General features: G+C 35.0%; 1 long non-coding RNA gene across 7 annotated transcripts; it reads right to left on the bottom strand.

Moving 5' to 3' along the window:
- Window positions 1-7,773: 7,773 nt before the first annotated feature.
- LOC146929074 (uncharacterized) lies at window positions 7,774-12,702 on the bottom strand. 7 transcript variants are annotated; one of them, XR_015005953.1, is made up of 8 exons: window positions 12,240-12,702; window positions 11,606-11,719; window positions 11,250-11,362; window positions 10,931-11,023; window positions 10,001-10,067; window positions 8,359-9,050; window positions 8,208-8,280; window positions 7,774-7,987 (listed from the first exon to the last, which is right to left on the bottom strand). It is a non-coding gene; the product is annotated as an uncharacterized LOC146929074 (long non-coding RNA). The 7 variants fall into 7 exon arrangements; XR_015005955.1 differs by having other exon boundaries at window positions 12,272-12,702; XR_015005957.1 differs by having other exon boundaries at window positions 11,606-11,713; window positions 12,272-12,407.
- Window positions 12,703-19,221: the final 6,519 nt, after the last annotated feature.

Raw genomic sequence — 19,221 nt, 5'->3', positions numbered from 1 at the left:
CCATATCTTTGGAAGATGTTTAACTATGCTTCTTTGCTGGCACAACCATGCTATTTCTGATTAAATCTTTTTATCTGTTGGCTATATCTTCTGTTGAATTTTGGTTTTGAAGTTGTTTGTAGTATGTTATTTGTCCCACGTTGCTCATATTTTTGGGCTGTTGAGCTAGCGTTTGGGATGAGATTCAAACATATTTACATCCTCAATTGTACAAGGAGTCAAAGACAAAGAGAAAATGTGAAATGGTGTGTTTTGAAGTTGAAATCAAGAGTTATAGGAGCACAAGGTGGAAAGTTGAATGCTTGAACCAAACAGCAAGCAATGACAGCCCTCGGTGTTCTACATGTTACTGATTAGGGAGGGGCTCAGTTTTTTGAATGGCACCAAATAATTTTGTTTACATTTTATATACTAAGATGTCAAGATGTGATAAAGATTATGTTTTCAATTGATAGTTAGATGTAAATATCGCATTTTTATTGTAGTTAGTTAATAATTGTTACAAACTTATTTTAAACTTAGTTACAACAGTTAGTTTGTTCGCAATATGAATACATGTGATATGTATAATTCAGTAAGTGAGAGCTACTAAAATCATAAACATCATCGGAACTCATTTCTACATCAACATCCCTCTACTATATTCTGTTATTCATCTTACGGACATGCTCTAGTCTTCTCGTATATTCTAAGCTCTCTTGATACTTTATTCTAATCACCATCGTGAACTCATTATAAACTAAAAATATGTTTTGGTTGTTAACCATCGTAATTCCATTTTCTCACAACCCTCCCTACACTCCTCTCTTGTACTCGTGAACTTCTTCATGTATTAATTCACCGCGAGTTTATGGAAATACTCTTAGAATACCTAATTAAACTCTTCTCAATTAATTTTGATGGTTTGGGACCCTATCATACATCTTAGGAACCTTTTGGAGGCATAAAAAAAAATGAGGTTTTCTATGCCAGGGAAAAGTGCACGGTCGTGCGTTTTATGTGCACGATCGTGCGTTTTTCAAAAATGCATTGGGGATGACCAGAAGAAAACGCACAGTCCGTGCCTCCCAAACGCACGGTCGTCCCAAGGGTAACACCTACTATAAATCACGGCCGCCCTAAGGGTAAGGTGACTAAATCCCTCATTAAATTTTATAAGCAAAAATGTCTTATATACTGAGATTAAATGCCTCACATATCAAAACTAGTTTTAGGCCTCGCATACTTTTGAAGATTATTAGGTCGACCTTGGTACAAATCAGCAGTGACCAGGGTATATCGATCTGACTACTAAAGTGACAAAAAACTAAAAATAAACTTAAGGAAAGAAAAAATGGAAATAGTAGCAACAAAAAAAAAACCTCACGCCTGTGAGCCTAAGCAAAACCACTAGCAGGCCTGAACACACATCAGTCCACCCCGTCGAAGAAAAATATAGATACATTGCAAAAACATTCTAAGGGAGTAGAAAACAAGTGACACCATGACCCCCACGATCCAACACCAACAACCCCACAATCACTACCAGAACCAACACATTATGGGTTGCACTTCCCACTCGTTGAAGGAGTGGGGGTACTAGAGTTTCACCCTAGAAACCATTTCAAAGAGAAAAACTTCACCCTCATCAGGTTTGCCCACCAGTGAAGATCAAATCATTTTGAGAGGTAGGATCGACTCTATGAAATTGGAGACTCAACTCTCATAGTAAAAATATGCCTAGGTTGAGTTACTAAATACTATATATACTATTATTTCGACCACATAACACATCAATTTCTATAGCATATTGCAAACATGTGTTCTATATCAATATCATTTCCTGGTTAAGTTTTTATTAAGATTTTTTTAAAATTTTATTAAACTGAGCAAAAATTATGAAGAAAAAAACAGAACCTAAAAGTTGAACGAGAGACATTCGATTTGCAAACACTCATATATTGAAGGTCCAACTCCATAGAGCTGAATGTTCTCATGGACGGCCCTGCACAACATTTCAAACTAGTGTCACCCCCTACTAACCTTCTAGAATCCCTTAGCCTTACTAAGCACGCCAAAGACTTGGAGAGATATAATTAAATTATTGCCATTAAAATCAGTATATAAAAAACTTGTAATTGTTAATTTTTAATAAGCTCGTGGTCCATCGAAAATTTAAATCGGGGTACATCTTAAACTTACGGTTACTGTGGGATCTATATAATTAGTTTTTGATAAATGATATTTGTACAATAATTTTTTAACAATTTTTTGACAACTTTCTCTCTCATACATTATGTTTTTATTCTCTCTCTTCCTTTTTCTCTCTTTTTCTCTATGATTTTTGACCAATTATAGGATAGAAAAACAAAGTTATCATAAAAGTTGTAAGAAAAAGATATACAAATATCACTATTCTTTTTTGAAGAAAAATATCACTATTCTTAGTTTTTACTAGTTTTAAAATCATACCGATTTACATGTTTTGAAAACTCGTAAACTTCTTCAATATATTGCACAGTAATTTAAACAGCGTTAAAAAAATGAATATTATAGAGGAAGTTGTTACAAAGATTAGTCATGGCCGCCAAATCACAAAAGACCCACCTAACTTATAGATAACAGTGTGCTGCAATATGTTCTTTTCTTATTTGCAATATGAAAAATGTGTTGTACCGAAAGACTGGATAAGGACGAATTAAATGCCACGTTAGAAGGGAAGGTTCATTTGGGTATCCATTTGCAACTTTTCTTCCTTCTTTCCAAGAAAAGACAAAACAAATATAAATTTGCTCTTCCTTTTGACCATATTTCTTTGTTCTTATTCGGCTATCCAGAAATTATCCCTTCTAGATTAGACTGAATATAGATAAATTAAATAATTGGAAATTAGAAGTAAATTGGTTAAAAAAAACATGTTTTTTGTTCTAACTTATTATAGTGATGATAATACATTTTTTGTGAATTAGATCAGATGGTACTAGGACTGAGCAGCGGTCGGGTTCGGTCGAATTCGGACCAGAAATCCTATTCCGACCAACAACCGACGAGCACAGATCGCCACCCATTTCCGTCCGTTTTCCATCTCGGTTTTGTCGGGTTTCGGTTCGATCGGATGGCGGGTGAATCGGTCGGTATTAAACGGGTTAGAGAAGAAGAAACTATCAACCTTCAAAAAACAGATCTGGATTTGACTCTGTGTGGGGGTGGCGATAGAGAAGTGGTTCTAGTTGCATTCAAGAAGAAAGAATATGTGTGTCTCACCATAACTTATTAATGGAAATTAGAAACTGAAATACCATAGTTTGTTTTGGAAGCTGAATTGAAGCCTGGGTTTCAGCTTCTTCAAGTCTCGTATTTTCTTATCTATTTTGTTTATGATGAGTTTGATTCAAAATCTATAGAGAGAGAGGTGAAACTGAAAGGACTTCACATTGGGAGTAAGAGTGCAATGTAAAAGCATGCTGTCAAATAAAATTTATTATAATTAATTTACTTGGATGAGATTGAGATGGGAGAGGAAAAGGCACGTGAGGGAGCATGTAAAAGGGACATAAAAGTTTATTTCAATAAATTGGCACAGACAAAAGACAGAGAAAGTGGTTGATGGCAGTCTACATCATAAAAAATTATTAAAAGCCATTGCTAGTTGCCTAGTTCCACGCCTTATACTACATGTCTCGGGCGGGTTTGGGTAACGGTGGATGTGATTTTCCAAAACCGACCCCGCCCACCTAAACCCACACAGACCCATTTTGATTCCTTTTTTAACCCGAGATCCGTTCCAATCCGACCCGTGTACCCGTGGGTGACTCGGTTATCTCGGTTGGTGGGCGGGTTCGGATTCTATGCTCACCCCTAGATGGTACACATATATTTATTAGATTAGATGTAAGTTTTTTTAGGGGAGATGCCAAGTTTTTTTTTTTTTTTTCCTTCAAAAAAAAAAAAAGTTTTTTTTGACAACTTTTTGTATGCAAGTTGATGAATATATCTTTTTTTTTTTGATGAATGGAAGGGGGCAAAACCCCCACCAAGAAACTAGATTAAACCCTCAATTGGTGGAATCAAATAAGCATCTCTTACAATAGAGTTAACAAGGAAAATAGGAGCTGAATAAACAACATAAGCATTATTAAAGTTAAAACCATCCTTGGCAAGCATATCAGCTGCTACATTAGCTTCCCTGCATATGTGATGGATAGTTGCCCTTGGTAGCTTGCTCAAAAGAGTAGTTATTTTGGAGATAAGGCTAAAACATGGGTGAGAGTTGGAACAACCTTGGTTTATCAATTTGATAGCCATTAAAGAGTCAGATTCAATCACAGTATGACTTATTTCTCTCACAATTGCCAATTCAAGACCATGAAGAATGCCCCAAAGCTCCGCTTGAATAGCTGAACAAGATCCCAGCTTGAACGAAAACCCCCAAAGAAATTTTCCCAATGCATCCCTCGCTAGACCACCACAAGCAGCTAGAGTTCCGATGTTTTTAACAGCCCCATCAGTGTTGATTTTAACAGCATCTGCAGGAGGTGGAGTCCAGCAAGTGACAGGAACAACAATGTTGAGTTTGGATGCCTTTGGAATTCTCAAATTCAAAGAAGACCAAGCTTCTTTGATATTTGCAACCATAACATAAATCTTTTGCAGAGAGGTGGATGTGGAAGGCATATTGCTGTTGAAAATGAAATTATTTCTAGCACACCATATAGTATCAATGGAGACAGCAAAGATTATGTTCCAATTACTTCGAGCTTTCTTCAACAAGTTCTCAAAAAGCCAATTTTGAAGGTCATTATCATTAAAGAAATTCCAGCAAATGGGATCAAGTAACTTCATCCAAATTCCTTTAGCAACGGTACAATCTCTAAGAGTGTGGAGAATAGACTCGGGCTCCAAATTACAAAGAGTGCAAAGGTCATTTGTTGTCATACCTTTGGATTTCCTTGCTATATTGGTGAGGAGGATGCCTCTAGCAACTTTTCAAAGTAGAAACTTAATTCTCTCAGGGCCCTGCCACTTCCAGATGCATGTAAATAAGGAGTTCTGCAAGGTAGAGTGAACCTGGAGGGAATTATAAGCATCAGCTGATGAGAATTCACCATCCGGAGTACCCTTCCATGCTAGAGAGTCTTCTGGAGCATCATCCCGAGGGGCAGGAACTGCTTTAATAGCATTAATAATGTTTTCGGGCAGTATCTCATCGAACTTATGCAGCAGTCACATCCCATAATTATTTGCAAAATTGCAAACAGATTCATTAGAGCCTTCATCATAAGGTATAGGAAGCAAAACATGAGAATCAAGAGTGCCAACATTTGGTACACAACAATCCCGCCAGAAGTTGATATCGCTTCCCTGTCCTACTCGCCAGATAAGATTTGGGCTAACCTTACCCCAATTTTTGCAAATCCCACGCCACAGGTTCGAGCCAGGCTTGCTCACCTGGATTCTAGGCATTAAATCATTACCACACCTATACTTAGCTCTGACGATTTTGACCCAAAGCGCATCCTTTCTCTTACTCAAAGACCAACCAACTTTCATCATTGCTGTCGTATTCATGTCACGAGATGATCTAAGCCCCAATCCACCAATGTTCTTTGGGGTACAAATGGAATTCCAAGAAGCAAGATGAACATGTCTGTGATTCGGGGAATCTCCCCATATGAACCCTCATACATTTACGATCAATTTCATCACAAAGACTTTTAGGAATCACCGTTGTTTGCATAACATACGAGGGGAGAGCTTGGATTACAGATTTTGCTAAAGTGACCCGACCAGCTAGAGATAGGTTATTTACCTTCCAGTTACTTAATCTTTGGTTAACTTTGTCCAGGATGAATATTTGTATTTTTATTTTTTATTTTCAGACATTTGTAAATTTATATGCAGTATATGGAGATATGGGTCAATTAAAAATAATACTTTGTTTTTGTCTATAATTTTATTAAAAACAAAACTCTAACATTATGAGATTTACCACATTTTGTTTTTCGGTCTTACTAACAAATGTTTTAACGGTATTGTTTAAGGAACTTGTAAATAAAATTGTCTTGAAAATATAAAGTCAAACACATCTAAAAGTCATAACTACGCAATTTTCAATAAAAAAAATTACTCCCTCCGTCCCAAAATATAAGCAAAAATTGGTCAACAAAAGTTAATGTATTTGGTTAAAAATTTGGACCAAATACATTAACTTTTGTTGACTAATTTTTGCTTATATTCTGGGACGGGGGAGTACTACTTTGCTATGCTTAAACAATGTCATAAGAGCACTTGTTAGCCTTTTCCTTATTTCTTTTATTCGTCCAGACAGTACAAAATGAAGGCGGCGTAGGCAAGATCAAGCTTGGTCTTGAGAAAAGAATGATGATCCTCTGAATCAATATTATTAATATTATTTATCTTAAGTTGACATCAACGGTGGAAGAGGAAGTTAAATTGAAGACGAAGAACAAGGATTTGCATGCAGTATTTGCTTCTTCGTCAACTTCATGTAAATACTGTTGGAAATCCCATTTTGATTCGATATGATTCACTTTATCTCTCCTTTCTTGCATGCCTTCGATGTCAAGCAATATTTCTCCGTTATTTCAGCTATTGAAAACACTCTCTCCATCTTTCTTTATCTCTATGCTATTGATACATGCTTATGTTATGTTACATGTTATACTTCCAACTAAGACTATTATATTATATTGCTATCTTGATTCTTGGGTAATAATTTATGTCAATCAAATATGCATTTGAAGATTGTTCCCGAAAAAAATATGGATACGAAGAGAGATTTGATATTTTTTCAATGTGTATTGTAAAACCGTGTTGTATCATAGGTTTCTCAACTCTATCATTACCAATAGATAAAAAATATAAAATATCTTCGGACCCAATTTGTTTTTGGGCACAATCTTCGTCTTAGTTAGAAGAATAACATGTAACATAACATAAGCATATATATAGTGATAGCATAGACACAAAGGACGAATGATGGAAAGAGTGTTTTCAGCGGAGCAATATTGGTTGACGCCCAAGGCAACCAAGGAAGGAGAGAAAACGATAAATCAAAATGATTCTGAATGAGCTTTTCCAACAGTTTTTATTAGAAGCTGAGGAAGAAGCAAATACTACAAAGCCTTGTTCTTCAATTTCTTCTTCCACAATTGATGTCAATCACAAAATCAATTAAAATAATAATATTGATTATTGAATCAAAGGATTACCATGCTCTTCACAATGTAACATCCCAAAATTTCTATATATTTCATATACGTATTTTTCTTAGTAATTATTTAATTATTATTCCTTGCTTTGAATTCTTGTTAAGTGAGCCAAGATAATAATCTTCTTTAACGATCATTTAAGTGTAGTATATTATTATGGAAAATCACTACAAGAAAAACTGCATTTTGCGACCTTTAAAATGGCAGATTGCGACTGTTAGAAGGGTCGCAGATGTACAATTGCGACCCTTCCCCAACAGTCACGGATGTTGGGGTCGCAAGTGTCTTTTGCGACCCTTCATAGAACAGCCGCACCAACTGCCGCAAAAGGCAATGCGACAGTTGCTAAGGGTCGCAAATGAGGAGATTCAAATGGATTTCAAGGGACTTGCGACAGTTGGGGAAGGGTCGCAGATGCATAAAATTTATTTATATAAAAAACATTGCGACAGTTTGCAAGGGTCGCAGATGTTGAGTTAATTTAAAAAAAAAAATCAGTTTTTTCCTGAATTTTTAATAGAACTATTTACTAATAAAAAATATATAAAACTAAAATAATTCATAATAAAAAATATGAACAAAATCATAAACTAAAATATGAATTTTACTATCATATAAAATACAAACAAGTGATACAATAAGGTTTCTTGAGTTCCTAACATGAAAATTTAATCAATTATGTAGATGATATTTGGCGAGGAAGTTGTTTTGATCAGCTAGAGATGAATAGACTCCAAAGAATGCTATGCTCTGTTTGGTGATTCTAAGTCTTCCGCCTAAAAATAAGTCAAAGATTATATAAGACACATCAATTAACAAAAATAAGCAATAATGTCACGCAAGTCATGATTCTAACTTATCGCGCAATTAAACTTATAATTACTTTCTGATATATTTGTCAAAAATAACCACTATGGAATAACCATTAGCTATTTATCACAGAGAAGCTTACAAGACCAATTAATTGCATTCAATGTGAAACAAATAAATCATTACCCTTTCATTCAAAACACCAGTCTTGAGTTCAAGCAAAACTCCAGGTACTCCAGTATGGATGCTAGACCAGCATCTGAACCCTCCAAATTTAGTGAAGGAACTCAATAATTAAAAAAATTAGTGAAGTGAAGGAAAGAAATATTGCACTTACATTTAAAAGAGGGTGACTACAAGGTCTAGTTTTTGAACAAGAAAGCTCCACAAGATCTATTTGCAAAATATCTCGGTCCAAGAAAGCTCCACAAAGTGATTCATAATTCATGTTCACCACTCTCGGGTACCTCAGCATGTATTGTTGTGTGACCAAAGGGAAGCAATCAAATTCATAATAAATGAATTTGATTCATAATAAATTCATAATTCATAATAAAAAATATGAACAAATTCATAAACTAAAATATGAATTTTACATTCATATAAAATACAAACAAGTGATAAATGGTCAAAATTTCTTCTTTATAAAAAGCGGCAACAACAAACACATGTAGACTTAAAAAAAATCACAAATCTGTACAGAAATTAAAGAAACATCAAATTTCGTCGGTATTAAGAAGATAGACTCATTGATAATGTAAAATACTAATTTTATCGGTATAAGTTATAGAGTAACATGTTTTGAAATAGAAATTAAGCTCTTACGTCAAACTAAGTCATATTGTACTAAACCATTAATATCATTACCTTTGTATTCTTAGACTACTCAAAATCATAATCTATACCCACCACTTAATAAAATACTTCAACGGAAAATGGTAGAGGGCAATGCATGGAGGAAATGAATAGAAAGCTAGATTTCTCCAGAATTGTGTAAACTATCACACTGTTAGGTTACATGTCAAAAACCTACATGTAGTGAGACAAATAGTTGTAAAAATACCAAGAAAAAAGAAAGAAGATTAGCATAATTCTCTAAAACCAAGGCTAATCAGCAGAACAGTTATAGAGAAAGCCCCGTAAAGTTGTCCCACACTCGCACTTTATCCAGAATTTCATAAGCATATCACTATCATATTACATATCAAAAATCTAAATGTAAGAAAACAGTAGTATGACGGGGTAAGAAAAACAAGGCTGGACTTTTCAAATGTAACAACCAACCCTACTCACACATTGATAAACTCATCTTTCACATGTGACGCTGAAATGGAGATCATAAAAGAGTAAATTGAGAAGACTGGACAATGAAGCAGAGAATAAATAAAATAAAAAAGATTCACGATCTGTATGCTTGATCAGGTGACAGTGAAATGATAAGTGAGCCGAAATAAACTTGTACCCTTGATTACATTATATATTTTTTCATGACACATTACACTGCAGATAACAGGTACATGTTCCAATTCACAATTCAAGACTTAGTTCCTAGTAGCTTAAAGACAGAGAACCATAACAAGTTCATAAATCAGGGCTTAGAAAAACAGAATATCCGAAGAGCGAAGCAGAATATAGTCCCCATGCCAAAACAGACAATAATAAAAGCAAACTCTTCATAAATATCGAGAGCATCATGATACTCAAAAGACAGACTATTGGGGACCAAAACCATTGTGTCACTTCTCTAATAATATGTGGATTATTAACATTCTAATTTTTTCCGAATATTTGATAAAGTTACTACAAAGCTGAGAGGCTATGAAACAATCAGCTCTAAAATACTAGAAGCAAGATGATAACTAAATCTGATCCAACAAATAATAACAACAAAGGTAAAGTCAAATTAAGCCAAAGCATGAATATTCAAAGAACACTGCTGAATATGCAATACATATAAGAAAGAAAGCTTTTCTTGTTACCTTGTGAAGTGCAAAGCATGAAACTCCTATTTTGATACTAAGATCACTAGAGACATCAGATATCGGCCTGTAATACACAAATAATAATTACCTACAAGTAAGCACATATAATAATTACTTGTTCAATTGGATATATAATCAATCAAAAGGCTTAGTTCCTAGTATACAATAATAGACTAATATCATTGTCACAATAGACTAATAGCTTAACCTGCATAACTGATAACCTTGGGCACAGTAATAACTGATAAATATCTTAGCAGTTCACATGAATACAACATATATTATTATCTTAAAAAAAAAACCAACAAGATAAGCTACACTGGCTTCTTGAAGAGCAGAAACAATGCTACTCTAAAATCGGAGATCTGTTTTGAAATCCTTCGTGATTTCTCTAACAAATCTTTGGAACTGAAGTTTCAAAATATAGCTCGTCATAATTGTGGTGACAGATAAACAATTTAGGAAAGCCTGAGATCATTCAAAAAATGCACTTAATATACTGTGTTGCAAATAACCTTGCCGATAAACTAAATCTTCATTAAGATTATGCAAGTACAAAGTAAATATGTTTAACATAAGTTGTGCACTGAGATAAAGTCCAAACGCATAGTTCATCGTAACCACCAAACGTAAGTTGTCTAACAATTCCATGGTAGAAGCTAATGAAACAAAAGACAAAATAATAAAGAAAATATACTTAAACTTCGCTGAGTCGAGATCGAAAGAATTTGAGGATTGGAGGAGAGCTAAAATTAGATTAGGAGGGATTTGACTTTCCTCCCTTCTCCTCACCTCCTCTCAAATAAAAAATAAAAAACTAAACAGACCCTAAAGGATTGTTCAAATTATTGCTTTCTTTGGGAAATAGATCTGTAAGCTAAAGAACAAAACCAGAACCAAAAAGAACTTATAACCAAAAAACCATACCAACTCATCTCTTTTCCTCGCTAGCGACTTAGTTCCTAGTATATGAGGGTTTTTTTGCTTTTTCTGATTTCTTGCATTTCTTTGTGCAATCCCCTGCATTAAATGAAACAAGAATTTTTGTATACGAACCAGTCATTAAGGGGTGTTGCAGTGGTAAGAGATGAAATGCATTATGCATGAAATACGAACAGAAAAAGACACTCTACATGTTTTATACACACAATTATGTCACCTCCTCAGTTATCTTCGTTTAATATCTAAATTAAACCTCCGCACATATAATTAGGAAAACTCCAAAAAAAAAATAACATAAACCTACCTCTCTAAAAGATGAATCTTCTGTTTTGGTCTATCCTCTTTGATAACAGAGGAGCATGATCTTACAAGCTCCTCCAAGTTTGCCAACTGCAGAAGCCTTAAATCCCTCCTCACCTAATAATTACCAGACCATACAAAACCCATACTGCCTTATATAGACGGATTACATGCATGTAAATGCAATTGTAAACACAAATTTCCCATTTCAATTTCCACACAAGTTCAATTATTCGTAAAATAAGAACTAAAGGAGTAAAAAAAAAAAGGAAAAAAACTTTCACAAAAATTTCCAAAATTAAGTAATTTCACATCATTGAAGTTGAAAACTGATTTTAGAGAAACTAGACTAGTGCGTACCTTCATAAGATGCTGGAAATAGGAACAGCGGCGATGTTGGTTCTTGTTCTTGTATACCAATCTTTCAAGGATGCCACACTCACAAATCATGCCCATTAATTCAAGGATCTTCAACTAAACAATGCCCAATTTTAGTAATCTAGTTTATTAGTTGATCAAAAGTTATGAATAGCTTGATGGGGTAAATATTTTCATTTTTCAACTACATAGAATCAAATATCGAAATCTTTAACAATAAACGAAATCTGAATTCTGAACTTTGCCCACATATTTCAGCTACTTAGAACCAAAATCCCAAATCTTTAAACAATGAACTTAACCTGAACCAACCCACATTTCAAATTAATATTTTGAATCCGATGTATTAATCATCCATAGTCCCAAATTACATGATTGTTTAAAAATCATCACTTTTGAACAATAGAGAATCTAAATCCCAAATTTTAAACTATGAACTTAATTCATTCAAAGTATGAAAAATTTCAAGTTTGAACTTCGAATCCAATTTATTAATCATTATCAACAGTTCCAATTTACTCTTCATTTCCCAAATCCTTAACAATGAACAAAAATTGAATGAAAAAAAAAACACAACAACAATTATTCAAAAAATTAAGTAGATGATGATACTTACTTGAAAATCTATGAGTGAGAGTGAGAACCCACCGAATGAAAATCTGTGAAATTGGAAACCCAGCGAATGAAAACGAGAACCCAGCGGTCGAGGTCCAGATTGTGGGAACCCAGCGAATGAAAACCCAGCAGTCGTATGAGAACCCAGCGAATGAAAACCCAACTTAAATGGAAAAAGGAACGGAATGGGTCGTATGAGAAGGAACAGTACCGAATGAGCTTGAAAACGATAGTGAATCGAATGAGAAGGATCTGAATTGGAAAAAGGAACCGAATGAGTTTAAATGAAATTAGAAAATGAATTTTGGGGAAGCTTCGATTGAGCGATTGGTGGTAGAGATTAAGGTTTCAATTTGTGGAAAGCGAGATTATGGGTGAGATTTAGGTTTCAATTTGGGGGAAAGTGAATAACATTTGGTTTTAGGGTTTTGGAGTTGTGGGAGGGAGAATGAAAATTGAAAAACGGGAGTGATAGATATTTGGACAAAAGGTATATTGTGAAGCGCACATGAAAAAAAAAGTATAAAACTTGCGACCCTTAATGCTGACCGTTGCAATAACAGTCGCAAAAGTGTAATTTGCGACTGTTCTAGTTCAAGGGTCGCAAAGTAAGTGTCGCAAAATGCAAAATTTCTTGTAGTGAATGCTTTATTTCACGACAAAAAACCATGCACGAGAGGCCCACGGAGCTATTGCCACCCTAGGATGTTTTTATTTCCATTAACTAATTATATTCTCTCACCCCATGTTTTCCTTTCCACCGCTTGATGTCCACAAATTCCGCTCGTGTGCTTTCGTCTCGTACTATTCAGCACTACTGTATTATTATTATTTAGTTACTTTATGTTTTATAATTTGAGCCATGTGTAATTTATATTATGTGCACACGTTATTTTTTTTAGACAATTATATGTATAGTAATTAATTATTCTCTTATGATAAGAATTAATGGATTTATTTAGAAAAAGAAGTGATAGGAATGAGCTTTGGGTACCAGTGTATACATAGGCAAAAAAAAAAAAAAAAAGTTGTCAAATGACCTAATTCTAGTTTCCTCTCCTATCTGTTGTGTATTGCACCGCACCACAAACCTACAAATCATGGCATTGTTAACTCTCCTCTAGTTATACAACTTAGCCACCCCATTCATCTCAATATCCTTTTAATTAGTTTCCTACTTCTCCATTACACGCAGGCTCGACTTTGATGCGAGCGGATCCTCTCCTGTTGTGCTCTCTCCTTCAATCTCTCCTGCACTATTCACGGCCCTTGGATTGATCTAATGGTTGAGAAACAAAAGACTTAAAATAATTAAAAAAAGTGATATTAATTTACTTTGACTTTCGTTGTTTTTTTTTACTGGAAGCTTTTGCTACATAATCAGTCCCCTTTGTTCTCAATTTTTTATTTATTTTCTTGCTAAACGTTAAATTACATGTTGAGGGTGATGTTGTTGGCCTCTTAATTCAAATGATTGTATAATGCTACAAATAATTAGCGATATCACAAGAATATAGTCGGTTGAAAGAGAAATTGCTTTGTGGCATCACAATTTGGATTTGCAGATACAAACTAGAAGAAGCCATAATAACTCTTAAGAAATCAATAAAAAACAATTGAAGAACGGTTCACTACAATTTCGGCGAGAACGGTTTCGTGCAATATAAGGTTGTGCACTTGTGTTCTATTATGCGAAACATGTTTTGTTTTAATAATTTGTTCTATCAGTTTTTCATCCGTTAGATTAATACAATGTTTGGATTTTATTGTTGAGAGGATTGAGAGAATAGCCGGATGGAGAGGATCCAGATCCGATTTTGATGCTCCTTAGTCACTACCTTCCTAATTGTAATTTCTTCACAACATCACAAAGACACAAGTTGCCCCTCTAACCCATTTTCTTTTGAACCTATTGAGGAGAGGGTTTATGAGGTCAAACTTCACCTGGCTTATCAATAATGATAAGACCACCACGATTTCCCTCGGCTTATCAGTAATGATAAGACCACCATGATATTCCCCCTCCCCGGCTTATCTATGATAAGACCACCATGATATTTCCCCTCCCGGCTTATCAGTAAAGATAAGACCAACATGATATGGTGAATTGTCTGTCCATCCACGTGGACTATCGATCTCCTAACCAAGTAATTTAAAATATAATGGTACAAAAGAAAATGAAGAGTCTATAGTTTGAGAGCATGCATATTAAAGTTTGAATTGTGGCTGAACTGGTTGAATTTGTTTGTTATTGTAAATATCTTTATGATTTGTGTTAAAGATGATTGATGTAACATTGTTCGTATTTGGTGATTGGTTATGGTGACGTTTATACTTGATGATTGGATTGTGTTGACGTTTGATGATTTCTCCTAAATGTGATTTGGTTTGATACGGTATTTAAACTTGATATCTTGTCGTGTTCCTTTCATTTATTTTATGCTATTACATGTTCTCGAAACTCACCCCTTCTTTGTTTGTGTTTGATGGCTTGGCCCTGCGGTTGCGAAACCGTATTTCTATAGGTTATGAGTCTTGGAGTCAAGTACATTTCTTCCATGAAGATTTGTCTTGAAGGGATATGCTTATTTATTTAGTTTTATATAGAAAAATAATTTTTTATGATGTAAAAGAAAAGTATTATATTTTTGGCTTAATTAATGATTTGACCCCTTAAGTTATTTGTTGGTTACATTTTGGTCCCATAAGTTATTAACGTTACAATTTGGTCCCTTAAGTTATTTGTTGGTTACATTTTGATCCCATAAGTTATTAACGTTATAATTTGGTCCCTTAACTTATTTTTTGGTTTCGTTTTGGTACCTTAATTTATTTGTTGGTTTCGTTTTGATCCCTTAACTCTAATACATTCATCCTAATATAAAGGACCAGAGTGGTTGACGGAGGAAGAGTTAAGGTACCAAAACGAAACCAAAAAATAAGTTAAGGTACCAAATTGTAACGTTAATAACTTATGGGACCAAAATGTAACCAACAAATAACTTAAGGGACCAAATTGTAACGTTAATAACTTATGAGACCAAAATGTAACCAACAAATAACTTAAGGGACCAAATCATTAATTAAGCCTATATTTTTAAAGGAATTTAAATGTCAATTATGTTTGTTATGAGTCCATGTGGTATCCTAAATCTCGTGGAAGAATTCTTATATTAATATAAAAGTTTTTATTTGACAGTTTCCGGTGCAAATCAAACTCTGTTTTCGAATGAATAATAGTAATTATTATTTTTGGGATTTAGGGTGTCACACACAAGACCAAGCTTGATCTTGCATGTTTCTCCGCCTCTATGTCCCTGGTATATAAATCTCTTTTTCTTTCTCAAACTTTAGAGCAAAAGTAAATAATTATGGTCAATTTTATTTTATAGAAAGTGAATAATTATTTGTTAACATGAGCTTCGCCTATATTAATAAAGTTTAATTTATTTTATTACAATTTATATGATTTTCTTTGTATGGAAATTTGGTTTTATGAGAATAAAGGCGGGTAGATACTTCCAGACAAGACAAGTTTCTCTATTTTTTGTGCGGTATGTATCCATAACATGTTAAAAATAATCATTTTGACCAAAATTGCAACAAATTGTGTAGCAATTTTGTGGATAATCGATCGTTTGCAACCAATCCCAATGATTCTTTTCAACAAGTTCCCATCTATGTGCCTTGTAGTGAGAGTATCTTCCACAAAGAACAGAGGATTCAATTTGGAACATGCAGCAATAACCATGCTTTGGATATTGAGGTGCTCAATATAGTTAATCTACCAATACGTAAGCTTAACGGTAGTTTATGTCCTTTTATGCTTATTACATACTCTAAGGTTTTGAACGTTGCTCAATGAGTATGCCCTACTTTTGAGATATGTGCTTCACCCCAAGTGTTTACTCTTCTTTTCCAATCATTAAAAATGATTATAATTGCTTATTGTTGGATGTAGGAAGAAATTGTGGAGGAGACAAATGAGTATGTTGGAATTCATAAGGAAACCATGATTATTAGAGTACAACCTTTAAAAAATTAAGCTGAATTTATTGATAAAACTATTGCAAATCTAAACTTTGATGTTATTTAAGAGTTATTATGAATTTTAAGAGTCTATGAAAAGACTTGTGGCCGAATTCACACTAATTACTCTTTTGGCTTTCCTGTTAATTTGGAAACTTCATCTTAAAGCTTATTCTTTTTATGTTTTGAAGTATTTGAATGTTGATGAGAATGTGAAATGTTTTCCATTTAATTTTTTATTGTATGACATAGTTTTTTCCGGGATCTATAACCATAGGTTTTGATGTTATCATATGTCATCAAAATGTTGCATGTAGTTGTTGACTCTTTAATTTAGAAATGGCAGATGTCTTTGTTTTATTTTGATTTTGTTGTCTATTCTTTGCAATTGTTAATAACTGGATTTTATTCTTTATGTGTTTGATAAGAGTTATGTTGAATATGCCTTTATAACCAAGAAAATTAAGATTTAGTATGGTGGTTTCCTCTTGCAAATGCATTGGCGTATAATATGATTTAGCCTCTCTGAGCACTGTAGCACAATCCTGTTTTGTTTTTCCAACAAAACAAACTCAACTCATATCATTAATAACAACATTCGTAATACAAGATGGCATATAATCATGAACCTGGGAACTAAGATAAGATAATGACGTTGTTGCTGACAAGTGAGACACATTATTTGTTTGTCTCCTAATGAAACTTATCTTAAAGTTTTGATGATTCAGAAGGGAAGCTTTGCAACCATCCAGAATAGTGTCGAACATGGAATTGCGACTGAGATTGCTAGAGATGTTTTCAACCACTTGCTTACAATCAAGTACCATAGACTTCAAAGGAAATCTCAAATTAGCAAGTTAATTTATCGATTCTTTTAACCCTGTTGTAACATCCTAGACTGCTTTCAGGATTGCCGACTGACCCCACAAACCAACACGAGTCTTTTCAGCGTGTTTTGTTCTCACTCGCACGCTTACCGAGAAACTTCCCGGTAGGTCACCCATCCCAAAATTGCTCCAAGTCAAGCACGCTTAACTGTGAAGTTCTTATGGAATGAGCTACCGAAAAGAAGATGCATCTTGTTGATATAGGTAGTAACCAAACAATTCTTATAAGCCTTCCTTCAACCATGTAGTCCCATACCTGCACGACCTCAGGATCCCTCTCATTCCGATGTGATTCAGTTTTTGCCTAGAAGCATGCCTGGAGCCGGACCACTCCCCACCCTCATCAGGCTCGGGCGTTACATGCCCACCAAGCGGAGGCGTTACATGCCCACCAGCTTCCGCTTGGTTTGTCCTCAAACCACATCGTACTGGGAGAGGTCTGCTCTGTTACCATTTGTAACATCCCAGACTGCATTCAGGATTGCCGACTGACACCACAAACCAACACGAGTCTTTTCAGCGTTTTTTGTCCTCACTCGCACGCTTACCGAGAAACTTTCTGGTAGGTCACCCATCCCAAAATTGCTCCAAGTCAAGCACGCTTAACTGTGGAGTTCTTATGGAATGAGCTACCGAAAAGAAGATGCATCTTGTTCATATAGGTAGTACCAAACAATTCTTATAAGCCTTCCTTCAACCATGCAGTCTCATACCTGCATGACCTCAGGATCCCTCTCATTCCGATATGATTCAGTTTTTGCCTAGAAGCATGCCAGGAGCCGGACCACTCCCCGCCCTCATCAGCCTCGGGCGTTACATGCCCACCAAGCGAAGGCGTTACACCTGTTGCTTCCACCTCGTTGGGTTTTGGGAGACCCTTAAACCATGTTGTCTTCGCCCTAATGTACTCTCCCTCGATCCACTATAAGACATATTTCGTCCCCAAAGCATATTGCTCCTTAAAAATTATTTGTATCGACATTGCATTTGACTTTCCCCTATAACGGTCTAGACCACCCTTCTCGCCTACGTTCCATTCTCCCATTGTTATGTTGTTCTTTGAACTCTCTTCTTCCCTGTCTTTTGCGGACTTATTTCTATTGAAGTAAGACATAACACACCACATGTATCGAGATGTGCGACAGTGTTTCAACGTCATTCAATAATTTGTCATTTTTCCTCTTCCAGATACACCAAAGTGAAGGTGAGAAAAACACAAGAAGGGGGGGTTAAATTGTGTTAGCTTTTTCTTCGTTTTCTCCTAAGCTGAAACTACTGCTCAGTAGCAGATAGAATTCCACTTCTGAAGTAATGTTCAGAATCTAAATGCAGCGGATAAAACAGAGAGAGAGAGAGAGAGAGAGAGAGAGAGAGAGAGAGAGAGAGAGAGAAAGAAAGACACAAAGCAATTATACAGGTTCCTTCCACAAATCAGAAGTAGTCCTGTCCCCCTTGCACTTCCAAGGAGAGTTCACTAAAATGTAATATCTGATTACAAATGCTCACTGCTAAAACTAGCAAGAGACTTCAAATTACTCAAGCACAACTGCAAGAGATTTCCTATGCTCCTGAACACAATCAAGAGACTTCCTATGCTCAAGCACAACTGCAAGAGACTTCTATTCAAACAGAATTACAAAGAAAGTAGGTTGAGGTTGAACACTTGATATACAATCAGTGGTGTTCACAATACAAATCAGATACAGACTCTTAAGACTTTAGAATTTCTAAGATATGAAAGTTGTTAAGAAATTCTAAGTGAACTTTTGATGCAAAACAATTTTGACAGAGTTTTGACACTTGTAAATTGTTGTTGATTCCTTCTCATTCTCTAAGTCTTCACTCCTTTATATAGAGGTGTGAAAGAGACGTTGTGAAATTCCAAGTCTGAAGGAACATCGTTGCAGGCATAGCTGTTTTTTTGTCCTGTAGCAGAGACAAAAACAGAGTAGTGGAGGTAGTGGTTGTACACTTCGTACAATTGTACTTTGTCAATGCTTTTCAAAGAACAAGCATCCAATGCCTTCAAATCCTTTCAAAATAGCCGTTGATACACTCTACTGGTCT

The sequence above is a fragment of the Medicago sativa genome, chromosome 4 (genome assembly GCF_051527215.1).
Source record: "Medicago sativa cultivar Bolivia chromosome 4, Bolivia_mono, whole genome shotgun sequence".
NCBI lineage: Eukaryota > Viridiplantae > Streptophyta > Magnoliopsida > Fabales > Fabaceae > Medicago > Medicago sativa.
This window is presented reverse-complemented; position numbering and strand designations above follow the sequence as displayed.